Source organism: Silene latifolia, chromosome 8, assembly GCF_048544455.1.
Source record: "Silene latifolia isolate original U9 population chromosome 8, ASM4854445v1, whole genome shotgun sequence".
Taxonomy (NCBI): domain Eukaryota; kingdom Viridiplantae; phylum Streptophyta; class Magnoliopsida; order Caryophyllales; family Caryophyllaceae; genus Silene; species Silene latifolia.
In genome coordinates, this window is record NC_133533.1 from 273,273 (window position 1) to 285,455 (window position 12,183).

Below are 12,183 nucleotides of genomic sequence, written 5' to 3' on the forward strand. Positions count from 1 at the left end.
GGGAGTTAACCTGTTCGATTTCAGCCTCAAATAACGAGTTTTAACGCATTTTCACGATAATCCGAGTTTCGGCGAATGCTGGTTTCTCGCACACCGGCACCCCTATATGTCTTCCGTTGGTGCTCAAATTTTGCGTGGCCGCTTTATCTGACCCCAGGAACATCCTATGCGATTTCGGAGAATTTTGTTCCGGGACCTCGGAATCCCGAAAAACCGTGTATTATACACTTCAATTTCAGCCGTTCGGGAGGTCGTACCGGACCCGGTTTCTTTTTCTCCCTGTTTTTCAATCACGCGTCCTAGCTCATTTCAGGAGTTAACCTGTTCGATTTCAGCCTCAAATAACGAGTTTTAACGCATTTTTCACGATAATCCGAGTTTCGCGAATGCTGGTTTCTGGCACACCGGTACCCCCATTTGTCTTCCGTTGGTGCACAAATTTTGCGTGGCCGCTTTATCGACCCCAGGAACATCCTATGCGATTTCGAGAATTTTGTTCCGGATCCCTGGAATCCCGAAAACCGTGTATTATACACTTCAATTTCGGCCGTTCGAGAGGTCGTGCTTGACCCGGTTTCTTTTTCTCCCTGTTTTTCAATCACACGTCCTAGCTAATTTCAGGAGTTAACCTGTTCGATTTCAGCCTCAAATAACGAGTTTTAACGCATTTTTCACGATAATCCGAGTTTCGGCGAATGCTGGTTTGTGGCACACCGGCACCCCCAAATGTCTTCCGTTGGTGCTCAAATTTTGCGTGGCCGCTTTATCTGACCCCAGGATCATCCTATGCGATTTACGGAGAATTTTGTTCCGGGAACCCGGAATCCCAAAAAACCGTGTATTATATACTTCAATTTCAGCCGTTCGGGAGGTCGTGCCGGACCCAGTTTCTTTTTCTCCCTGTTTTTCAATAACACGTCGTAGCTCATTTCAGGAGTTAACCTGTTCGATTTCAGCCTCAAATAACGAGTTTTAACGCATTTTTCACGATAATCCGAGTTTCGGCGAATGCTGGTTTCTGGCACACCGGCACCCCCAAATGTCTTCCGTTGGTGCTCAAATTTTGCGTGGCCGCTTTATCTGAACCCAGGATCATCCTATGCGATTTCGGAGAATTTTGTTCCGGGACCCCGGAATCCCGAAAAACCGTGTATTATACACTTCAATTTCAGCCGTTCGGGAGGTCGTACCGGACCCGGTTTTTTTTCTCCTTGTTTTTCAATCACGCGTCCTAGCTCATTTGAGGAGTTAACCGGTTCGATTTCAGCCTCAAATAACAAGTTTTAATGCATTTTTCACGATAATCCGAGTTTCGGCGAATGCTGGTTTCTCGCACACCGGCACCCCTATATGTCTTCCGTTGGTGCTCAAATTTTGCGTGGCCGCTTTATCTGACCCCAGGAACATCCTATGCGATTTCGGAGAATTTTGTTCCAGGACCCCGGAATCCCGAAAAACCGTGTATTATACACTTCAATTTCAAATTGTTCGGGAGGTCGTACCGGACCCGGTTTCTTTTTCTCCCTGTTTTTCAATCACGCGTCCTAGCTCATTTCAGGAGTTAACCTGTTCGATTTCAGCCTCAAATAACGAGTTTTAACGCATTTTTCACGATAATCCGAGTTTCAGCGAATGCTGGTTTCTGGCACACCGGCACCCCCAAATGTCTTCCGTTGGTGCTCAAATTTTACGTGGCCGCTTTATTTGACCCCAGGAACATCCCATGCGATTTCCGTAAAATTTTGCTCCGGGACCCTGGAATCCCGAAAAACCGTGTATTATACACTTCAATTTCAGCTGTTTGGGAGGTCGTACCGGACCCGATTTCTTTTTCTCCCTGTTTTTCAATCACGCGTTCTAGCTCATTTCAGGAGTTAACCTGTTCGATTTAAGCCTCAAATAACGAGTTTTAACGCATTTTTCATGATAATCCGAGTTTCGGCGAATGCCGATTTCTGACACACCGGTACCCCCAAATGTCTTCCGTTGGTGCTCAAATTTTGCGTGGCCGCTTTATTTGAACCCGGGAACATCCTATGCAATTTTCCGGAGAATTTTTTCCGGACCCGAATCTGAAAACCGTGTATTATACACTTAAATTTCAAATGTTCGGGAGGTCGTACCGGACCCGGTTTCTTTTCTCCCTGTTTTTCAATCACGCGTTCTAGCTCATTTCGGAGTTAACTTTGTTCGATTTCAGCCTCAAATAACGAGTTTTAACGCATTTTCACGATAATCCGAGTTTCGGCGAATGCTGGTTTCTCGCACACCGGCACCCCTATATGTCTTCCGTTGGTGCTCAAATTTTGCGTGGCCACTTTATCTGACCCCAGGAACATCCTATGCGATTTCGGAGAATTTTGTTCCGGGACCTCGGAATCCCGAAAAACCGTGTATTATACACTTCAATTTCAGCCGTTCGGGAGGTCGTACCGGACCCGGTTTCTTTCTCTCCCTGTTTTTCAATCACGCGTCCTAGCTCATTTCAGGAGTTAACCTGTTCGATTTCAGCCTCAAATAACGAGTTTTAACGCATTTTTCACGATAATCCGAGTTTCAGCGAATGCTGGTTTCTGGCACACCGGTACCCCCATTTGTCTTCCGTTGGTGCACAAATTTTGCGTGGCCGCTTTATCTGACCCCAGGAACATCCTATGCGATTTCGGAGAATTTTGTTCCGGGATCCCGGAATCCCGAAAAACCGTGTATTATACACTTCAATTTCAGCCGTTCGAGAGGTCGTGCCGGACCCGGTTTCTTTTTCTCCCTGTTTTTCAATCACACGTCCTAGCTAATTTCAGAGTTAACCTTTCGATTTCACCTCAAATAACGAGTTTTAACGCATTTTTCACGATAATCCGAGTTTCGGCGAATGCTGGTTTGTGGCACACCGGCACCCCCAAATGTCTTCCGTTGGTGCTCAAATTTTGCGTGGCCGCTTTATCTGACCCCAGGATCATCCTATGCGATTTACGGAGAATTTTGTTCCGGGAACCCGGAATCCCAAAAAACCGTGTATTATATACTTCAATTTCAATTGTCGGGAGGTCGTGCCGGACCCGCTTTCTTTTTCTCCTGTTTTTCAATAACACGTCGTAGCTCATTTCGAGTTAACCCGTTCGATTTCAGCCTCAAATAACGAGTTTTAACGCATTTTTCACGATAATCCGAGTTTCGGCGAATGCTGGTTTCTGGCACACCGGCACCCCCAAATGTCTTCCGTTGGTGCTCAAATTTTGCGTGGCCGCTTTATCTGAACCCAGGATCATCCTATGCGATTTCGGAGAATTTTGTTCCGGGACCCCGGAATCCCGAAAAACCGTGTATTATACACTTCAATTTCAAATTTCGGGAGGTCGTACCGGACCCGGTTTTTTTTCTCCTTGTTTTTCAATCACGCGTCCTAGCTCATTTGAGGAGTTAACCGGTTCGATTTCAGCCTCAAATAACAAGTTTTAATGCATTTTTCACGATAATCCGAGTTTCGGCGAATGCTGGTTTCTCGCACACCGGCACACCTATATGTCTTCCGTTGGTGCTCAAATTTTGCGTGGCCGCTTTATCTGACCCCAGGAACATCCTATGCGATTTCGGAGAATTTTGTTCCAGGACACCGGAATCCCGAAAAACCGTGTATTATACACTTCAATTTCAGCCGTTCGGGAGGTCGTACCGGACCCGGTTTCTTTTTCTCCCTGTTTTTCAATCACGCGTCCTAGCTCATTTCAGGAGTTAACCTGTTCGATTTCAGCCTCAAATAACGAGTTTTAACGCATTTTCACGATAATCCGAGTTTCGAATAATCTTTGGTTTCGCACACCGCACCCCAAATGTCTTCCGTTGGTGCTCAAATTTTACGTGGCCGCTTTATTTGACCCCAGGAACATCCCATGCGATTTCCGTAAAATTTTGCTCCGGGACCCTGGAATCCCGAAAAACCGTGTATTATACACTTCAATTTCAGCTGTTTGGGAGGTCGTACCGGACCCGATTTCTTTTTCTCCCTGTTTTTCAATCACGCGTTCTAGCTCATTTCAGGAGTTAACCTGTTCGATTTAAGCCTCAAATAACGAGTTTTAACGCATTTTTCATGATAATCCGAGTTTCGGCGAATGCCGATTTCTGACACACCGGTACCCCCAAATGTCTTCCGTTGGTGCTCAAATTTTGCGTGGCCGCTTTATAACCCCAGCAATATCCTATGCGATTTCGGAGAATTTTGTTCCGGGACCCTGGAATCCCGAAAAACCGTGTATTATACACTTCAATTTCAGCCGTTCGGGAGGTCGTACCGGACCCGGTTTCTTTTTCTCCCTGTTTATCAATCACGCGTCCTAGCTCATTTCAAGAGTTAACCTGTTCGATTTCAGCCTCAAATAACGAGTTTTAACGCATTTTCACGATAATCCGAGTTTCGGCGAATGCTGGTTTCTCGCACACCGGCACCCCCATATGTCTTCTGTTGGTCCTCAAATTTTGCGTGGCCGCTTTATCTGACCCCAGGAACATCCTATACGATTTCGGAGAATTTTGTTCCGGGACCCCGGAATCCCGAAAAACCGTGTATTATACACTTCAATTTCAGCCGTTCGGGAGGTCGTACCGGACACGGTTTCTTTTTCTCCCTGTTTTTCAATCATGCGTTCTAGCTCATTTCAGGAGTTAACCTGTTCGATTTAAGCCTCAAATAACTAGTTGTAACGCATTTTTTACGATAATCCGAGTTTCGGCGAATGCCGGTTTCTGGCACACCGGTATCCCCAAATGTCTTCCGTTGGTGCTCAAATTTTGCGTGGCCGCTTTATCTTACCCCAGGAACATCCTATGCGATTTCAGAGAATTTTGTTCCGGGACCCCGGAATCCCGAAAAACCGTGTATTATACACTTCAATTTCAGCCGTTCGGGAGGTCGTACTGGATCCGGTTTCTTTTTCTCCCTGTTTTTCAATCACGCGTTCTAGCTCATTTCAGGAGTTAACCTGTTCGATTTAAGCCTCAAATAAGAGTTTTAACGCATTTTTCACGATAATCCGAGTTTCGGCGAATGCCGGTTTCCGGCACATCGGTACCCCCAAATGTCTTCCGTTGGTGCTCAAATTTTGCGTGGCCGCTTTATCTGACCCCAGGAACATCCTATGCGATTTCCGGAGAATTTTGCTCCGGGACCCCGGAATCCCGAAAAACCCTGTATTATACACTTCAATTTCAGTCGTTCGGGAGGTCGTACCGGACCCGGTTTCTTTTACTCCATGTTTTTCAATCACGCGTCCTAGCTCATTTCAGGAGTTAACCTGTTCGATTTCAGCCTCAAATAACGAGTTTTAACGCATTTTTAACGATAATCCGAGTTTCGGCGAATGCTGGTTTCTGGCACACCGGCACCCCCAAATGTCTTCCGTTGGTGCTCAAATTTTGCGTGGCCGCTTTATCTGAACCCAGGATCATCCTATGCGATTTCGGAGAATTTTGTTCCGGACCCCTAATCCCGAAAACCGTGTATTATACACTTCAATTTCAGCCGTTCGGGAGGTCGTACCGGACCCGGTTTTTTTTCTCCTTGTTTTTCAATCACGCGTCCTAGCTCATTTGAGGAGTTAACCGGTTCGATTTCAGCCTCAAATAACAAGTTTTAATGCATTTTTCACGATAATCCGAGTTTCGGCGAATGCTGGTTTCTCGCACACCGGCACACCTATATGTCTTCCGTTGGTGCTCAAATTTTGCGTGGCCGCTTTATCTGACCCCAGGAACATCCTATGCGATTTCGGAGAATTTTGTTCCAGGACCCCGGAATCCCGAAAAACCGTGTATTATACACTTCAATTTCAGCCGTTCGGGAGGTCGTACCGGACCCGGTTTCTTTTTCTCCCTGTTTTTCAATCACGCGTCCTAGCTCATTTCAGGAGTTAACCTGTTCGATTTCAGCCTCAAATAACGAGTTTTAACGCATTTTTCACGATAATCCGAGTTTCAGCGAATGCTGGTTTCTGGCACACCGGCACCCCCAAATGTCTTCCGTTGGTGCTCAAATTTTACGTGGCCGCTTTATTTGACCCCAGGAACATCCCATGCGATTTCCGTAAAATTTTGCTCCGGGACCCTGGAATCCCGAAAAACCGTGTATTATACACTTCAATTTCAAATTTGGGGAGGTCGTACCGGACCCGATTTCTTTTTCTCCCTGTTTTTCAATCACGCGTTCTAGCTCATTTCAGGAGTTAACCTGTTCGATTTAAGCCTCAAATAACGAGTTTTAACGCATTTTTCATGATAATCCGAGTTTCGCGAATGCCGATTTCGACACACACGGTACCCCCAAATGTCTTCCGTTGGTGCTCAAATTTTGCGTGGCCGCTTTATAACCCCAAAAATATCCTATGCGATTTCGAGAATTTTGTTCCGGACCCCGAATCCCGAAAACCGTGTATTATACACTTCAATTTCACCGTTCGGGAGGTCGTCGGACCCGTTTCTTTTTCTCCCCGTTTTTCAATCACGCGTCCTAGCTCATTTCAGGAGTTAACCTGTTCGATTTCAGCCTCAAATAACGAGTTTTAACGCATTTTCACGATAATCCGAGTTTCGGCGAATGCTGGTTTCTCGCACACCGGCACCCCCATATGTCTTCCGTTGGTGCTCAAATTTTGCGTGGCCGCTTTATCTGACCCCAGGAACATCCTATACGATTTCGGAGAATTTTGTTCCGGGACCCCGGAATCCCGAAAAACCGTGTATTATACACTTCAATTTCAGCTGTTCGGGAGGTCGTACCGGACACGGTTTCTTTTTCTCCCTGTTTTTCAATCATGCGTTCTAGCTCATTTCAGGAGTTAACCTGTTCGATTTAAGCCTCAAATAACTAGTTGTAACGCATTTTTTACGATAATCCGAGTTTCGGCGAATGCCGGTTTCTGGCACACCGGTATCCCCAAATGTCTTCCGTTGGTGCTCAAATTTTGCGTGGCCGCTTTATCTTACCCCAGAACATCCTATGCGATTTCGAGAATTTTGTTCCGGACCCCGAATCCCGAAAACCGTGTATTATACACTTCAATTTCAAATTTGTTCGGGAGGTCGTCGATCCGGTTTCTTTTTCTCCCTGTTTTTCAATCACGCGTTCTAGCTCATTTCAGGAGTTAACCTGTTCGATTTAAGCCTCAAATAAGAGTTTTAACGCATTTTTCACGATAATCCGAGTTTCGCGAATGCGCGTTTCCGCACATCGGTACCCCCAAATGTCTTCCGTTGGTGCTCAAATTTTGCGTGGCCGCTTTATCCGACCCCAGGAACATCCTATGCGATTTCCGGAGAATTTTGCTCCGGACCCCTAATCCCGAAAAACCCGTATTATACACTTCAATTTCAGTCGTTCGGGAGGTCGTACCGGACCCGGTTTCTTTTTCTCCCTGTTTATCAATCACGCGTCCTAGCTCATTTCAAGAGTTAACCTGTTCGATTTCAGCCTCAAATAACGAGTTTTAACGCATTTTCACGATAATCCGAGTTTCGGCGAATGCTGGTTTCTCGCACACCGGCACCCCCATATGTCTTCTCGTTGGTCCTCAAATTTTGCGTGGCCGCTTTATCTCGACCCCAGGAACATCCTATACGATTTCGAGAATTTTGTTCCGGGACCCCTAATCCCGAAAACCGTGTATTATACACTTCAATTTCAAATAGTTCGGGAGGTCGTGCAGGACACGGTTTCTTTTTCTCCCTGTTTTTCAATCATGCGTTCTAGCTCATTTCAGGAGTTAACCTGTTCGATTTAAGCCTCAAATAACTAGTTGTAACGCATTTTTTACGATAATCCGAGTTTCGGCGAATGCCGGTTTCTGGCACACCGGTATCCCCAAATGTCTTCCGTTGGTGCTCAAATTTTGCGTGGCCGCTTTATCTTACCCCAGGAACATCCTATGCGATTTCAGAGAATTTTGTTCCGGGACCCCGGAATCCCGAAAAACCGTGTATTATACACTTCAATTTCAAATAGTTCGGGAGGTCGTACCGGATCCGGTTTCTTTTTCTCCCTGTTTTTCAATCACGCGTTCTAGCTCATTTCAGGAGTTAACCTGTTCGATTTAAGCCTCAAATAAGAGTTTTAACGCATTTTTCACGATAATCCGAGTTTCGGCGAATGCCGGTTTCCGGCACATCGGTACCCCCAAATGTCTTCCGTTGGTGCTCAAATTTTGCGTGGCCGCTTTATCTGACCCCAGGAACATCCTATGCGATTTCCGGAGAATTTTGCTCCGGGACCCCGGAATCCCGAAAAACCCTGTATTATACACTTCAATTTCACGTTCGGGAGGTCGTACGACCCGTTTCTTTTACTCCATGTTTTTCAATCACGCGTCCTAGCTCATTTCAGGAGTTAACCTGTTCGATTTCTGCCTCAAATAACGAGTTTTAACGCATTTTTAACGATAATCCGAGTTTCGGCGAATGCTGGTTTCTGGCACACCGGCACCCCCAAATGTCTTCCGTTGCTGCTCAAATTTTGCGTCGCCGCTTTATCTGACCCCAGGAACATCCTATGCGATTTTCGGAGAATTTTGTTCCGGGACTCCGGAATCCCGAAAAACCGTGTATTATACACTTCAATTTCAGCCGTTCGGGAGGTCGTACCGGACCCGGTTTCTTTTTCTCCCTGTTTATCAATCACGCGTCCTAACTCATTTCAAGAGTTAACCTGTTCCATTTCAGCCTCAAATAACGAGTTTTAACGCATTTTTCACGATAATCCGAATTTCAGCGAATGCTGGTTTCTGGCACACCGGTACCCCCATTTGTCTTCTGTTGGTGCACAAATTTTGCGTGGCCGCTTTATCTGACCCCAGGAACATCCTATGATATTTCGGAAAATTTTGTTCCGGGACCCCGGAATCTTGAAAAACCGTGTATTATAGACTTCAATTTCAGCCGTTCGGGAGGTCGTACCGGACCCGGTTTCTTTTTCTCCCTGTTTTTCAATCACGCGTTCTAGCTCATTTCAGGAGTTAACCTGTTCGATTTCAGGCTCAAATAACGAGTTTTAACGCATTTTTCACGATAATCCGAGTTTCAGCGAATGCTGGTTTCTGGCACACCGGCACCCCCAAATGTCTTCCGTTGGTGCTCAAATTTTACGTGGCCGCTTTATTTGACCCCAGGAACATCCTATGCGATTTCCGCAAAATTTTGCTCCGGGACCCTGGAATCCCGAAAAACCGTGTATTATACACTTCAATTTCAGCCGTTCGGGAGGTCGTACCGGACCCGGTTTCTTTCTCTCCTCGTTTTTCAATCACGCGTCCTAGCTCATTTCAGGAGTTAACTTTGTTCGATTTCACCTCAAATAACGAGTTTTAACGCATTTTTCACGATAATCCGAGTTCGGCGAATCTTTGGTTTCGCACACACGGTACCCCCATTTGTCTTCCGTTGGTGCACAAATTTTGCGTGGTCGCTTTATCGACCCAGAACATCCTATGCGATTTCGGAGAATTTTGTTCCGGATCCCGAATCCCGAAAAACCGTGTATTATACACTTCAATTTCACTGCGTCGGGAGGTCGACGACCCGGTTTCTATTTCTCCCTGTTTATCAATCACGCGTCCTAGCTCATTTCAAGAGTTAACCTGTTCGATTTCAGCCTCAAATAACGAGTTTTAACGCATTTTCACGATAATCCGAGTTTCGGCGAATGCCGGTTTCTGGCAAACCGGTACCCCCAAATGTCTTCCGTTGGTGCTCAAATTTTGCGTGGCCGCTTTATCTTACCCCAGGTACATCCTATGCGATTTCAGAGAATTTTGTTCTGGGACCCCGGAATTTCGAAAAACCGTGTATTATACACTTCAATTTCAGCCGTTCGGGAGGTCGTACCGGACCCGGTTTCTTTTCTCCCTGTTTATCAATCACGCATCCTAGCTCATTTCAGGAGTTAACCTGTTCGATTTCAGCCTCAAATAACGAATTTTAACGCATTTTCACGATAATCCGAGTTTCGGCGAATGCTGGTTTCTCGCACACCGGCACCCCCATATGTCTTCCGTTGGTGCTCAAATTTTGCGTGGCCGCTTTATCTGACCCCAGGAACATCCTATGCGATTTCGGAGAATTTTGTTCCGGGACCCCGAAATCCCGAAAAATCGTGTATTATATACTTCAATTTCAGCCGTTCGGGAGGTCTTACCGGACCCGGTTTCTTTTTGTCCCTGTTTTTCAATCACGCATCCTAGCTCATTTCAGAAGTTAACCAGTTCTATTTCAGCGTCAAATAACGAGTTTTAACGCATTTTTCACGATAATCCGAGTTTCGCGAATCTTTCGTTTCGCACACCGCACCCCCAAATGTCTTCCGTTGGTGCTCAAATTTTGCGTCGCCGCTTTATCTGACCCCAGGAACACCCTATGCGATTTCCGGAGAATTTTGTTCCGGGACCCCGGAATCCCGAAAAATCGTATATTATACACTTCAATTTCAGCCGTTCGGGAGGTCGTACCGGACCGGGTTTCTTTTTCTCTCTGTTTTTCAGTCACGCGTTCTAGCTCATTTCAGGAGTTAACCTGTTCGATTTAAGCCTCAAATAACGAGTTTTAACGCATTTTTCACGATAATCCGAGTTTCGGCGAATGCCGGTTTCTGGCACACCGGTACCCCCTAATGTCTTCCGTTGGTGCTCAAATTTTGCGTGGCCGCTTTATCTTACCCCAGGAACATCCATGCGATTTCGGAGAATTTTGTTCCGGGACCCCGGAATCCCGAAAAAACGTGTATTATACACTTCAATTTCAAAGTTCGGAAGGTCGTCAGGACCCGGTTTTTTTTCTCCTGTTTTTCAATCACGCGTTCTAGCTCATTTCAGGAGTTAACCTGTTCGATTTAAGCCTCAAATAAGAGTTTTAACGCATTTTTCACGATAATCCGAGTTTCTGCGAATGCCGGTTTCCGGCATACCGGTACCCCCAAATGTCTTCCGTTGGTGCTCAAATTTTGCGTGGCCGCTTTATCTGACCCCAGGAACATCCTATGCGATTTCCGGAGAATTTTGCTCCGGACCCCGAATCCCGAAAACCCCGTATTATACACTTCAATTTCGATCGTTCGGGAGGTCGTGCGACCCGGTTTCTTTTACTCCCTGTTTTTCAATCACGCGTCCTAGCTCATTTCAGGAGTTAACCTGTTCGATTTCAGCCTCAAATAACGAGTTTTAACGCATTTTTCACGATAATCCGAGTTTCGGCGAATGCTGGTTTCTGGCACACCGGCACCCCCAAATGTCTTCCGTTGGTGCTCAAATTTTGCGTCGCCGCTTTATCTGACCCCAGGAACATCCTATGCGATTTCCGGAGAATTTTGTTCCGGGACTCCGGAATCCCGAAAAACCGTGTATTATACATTTCAATTTTAGCCGTTCGGGAGGTCGTACCGGACCCGGTTTCTTTCTCTCCTTGTTTTTCAATCACGAGTCCTAGCTCATTTCAGGAGTTAATCTGTTCGATTTCAGCCTCAAATAACGAGTTTTAACGCATTTATCACGATAATCCGAGTTTCGGCGAATGCTCGTTTCTAGCAAACCGGCACCCCCAAATATGTTCCGTTGGTGCTCAAATTTTGCGTGGCCGCTTTATCTGACCCCAGGAACATCCTATGTGATTTCCGGAGAATATTTTTCCGGGACCCCGGAATCCCGAAAAACCGTGTGTTATACATTTCAATTTCAGCCGTTCAGGAGGTCGTACCGGACTCGGTTTCTTTTTCTCCCTGTTTTTCAATCACGCGTCCTAGCTCATTTAAGGAGTTAATCTGTTCGATTTCAGCCTCAAATAACGAGTTTTAACGCATTTTTCACGATAATCCGAGTTTTGGCGAATCTTTGGTTTTCGCACACCGCAGCATCCCAAATGTCTTCCGTTGGTGCTCAAATTTTGCGTGGCCGCTTTATCTGACCATTGGAACATCCTATGCGATTTCCGGAGAATTTTGTTCTGGGACCCCGGAATCCCGAAAAACCGTGTATTATACACATTTCAATTTCAGTCGTTCGGGAGGTCGTACCGGACCCGGTTTGTTTTTCTCCCTGTTTTTCAATCACGCGTTCTAGCTCATTTCAGGAGTTAACCTGTTCGATTTAAGCCTCAAATAACGAGTTTTAACGCATTTTTCACGATAATCCGAGTTTCGGCGAATGCCTGATT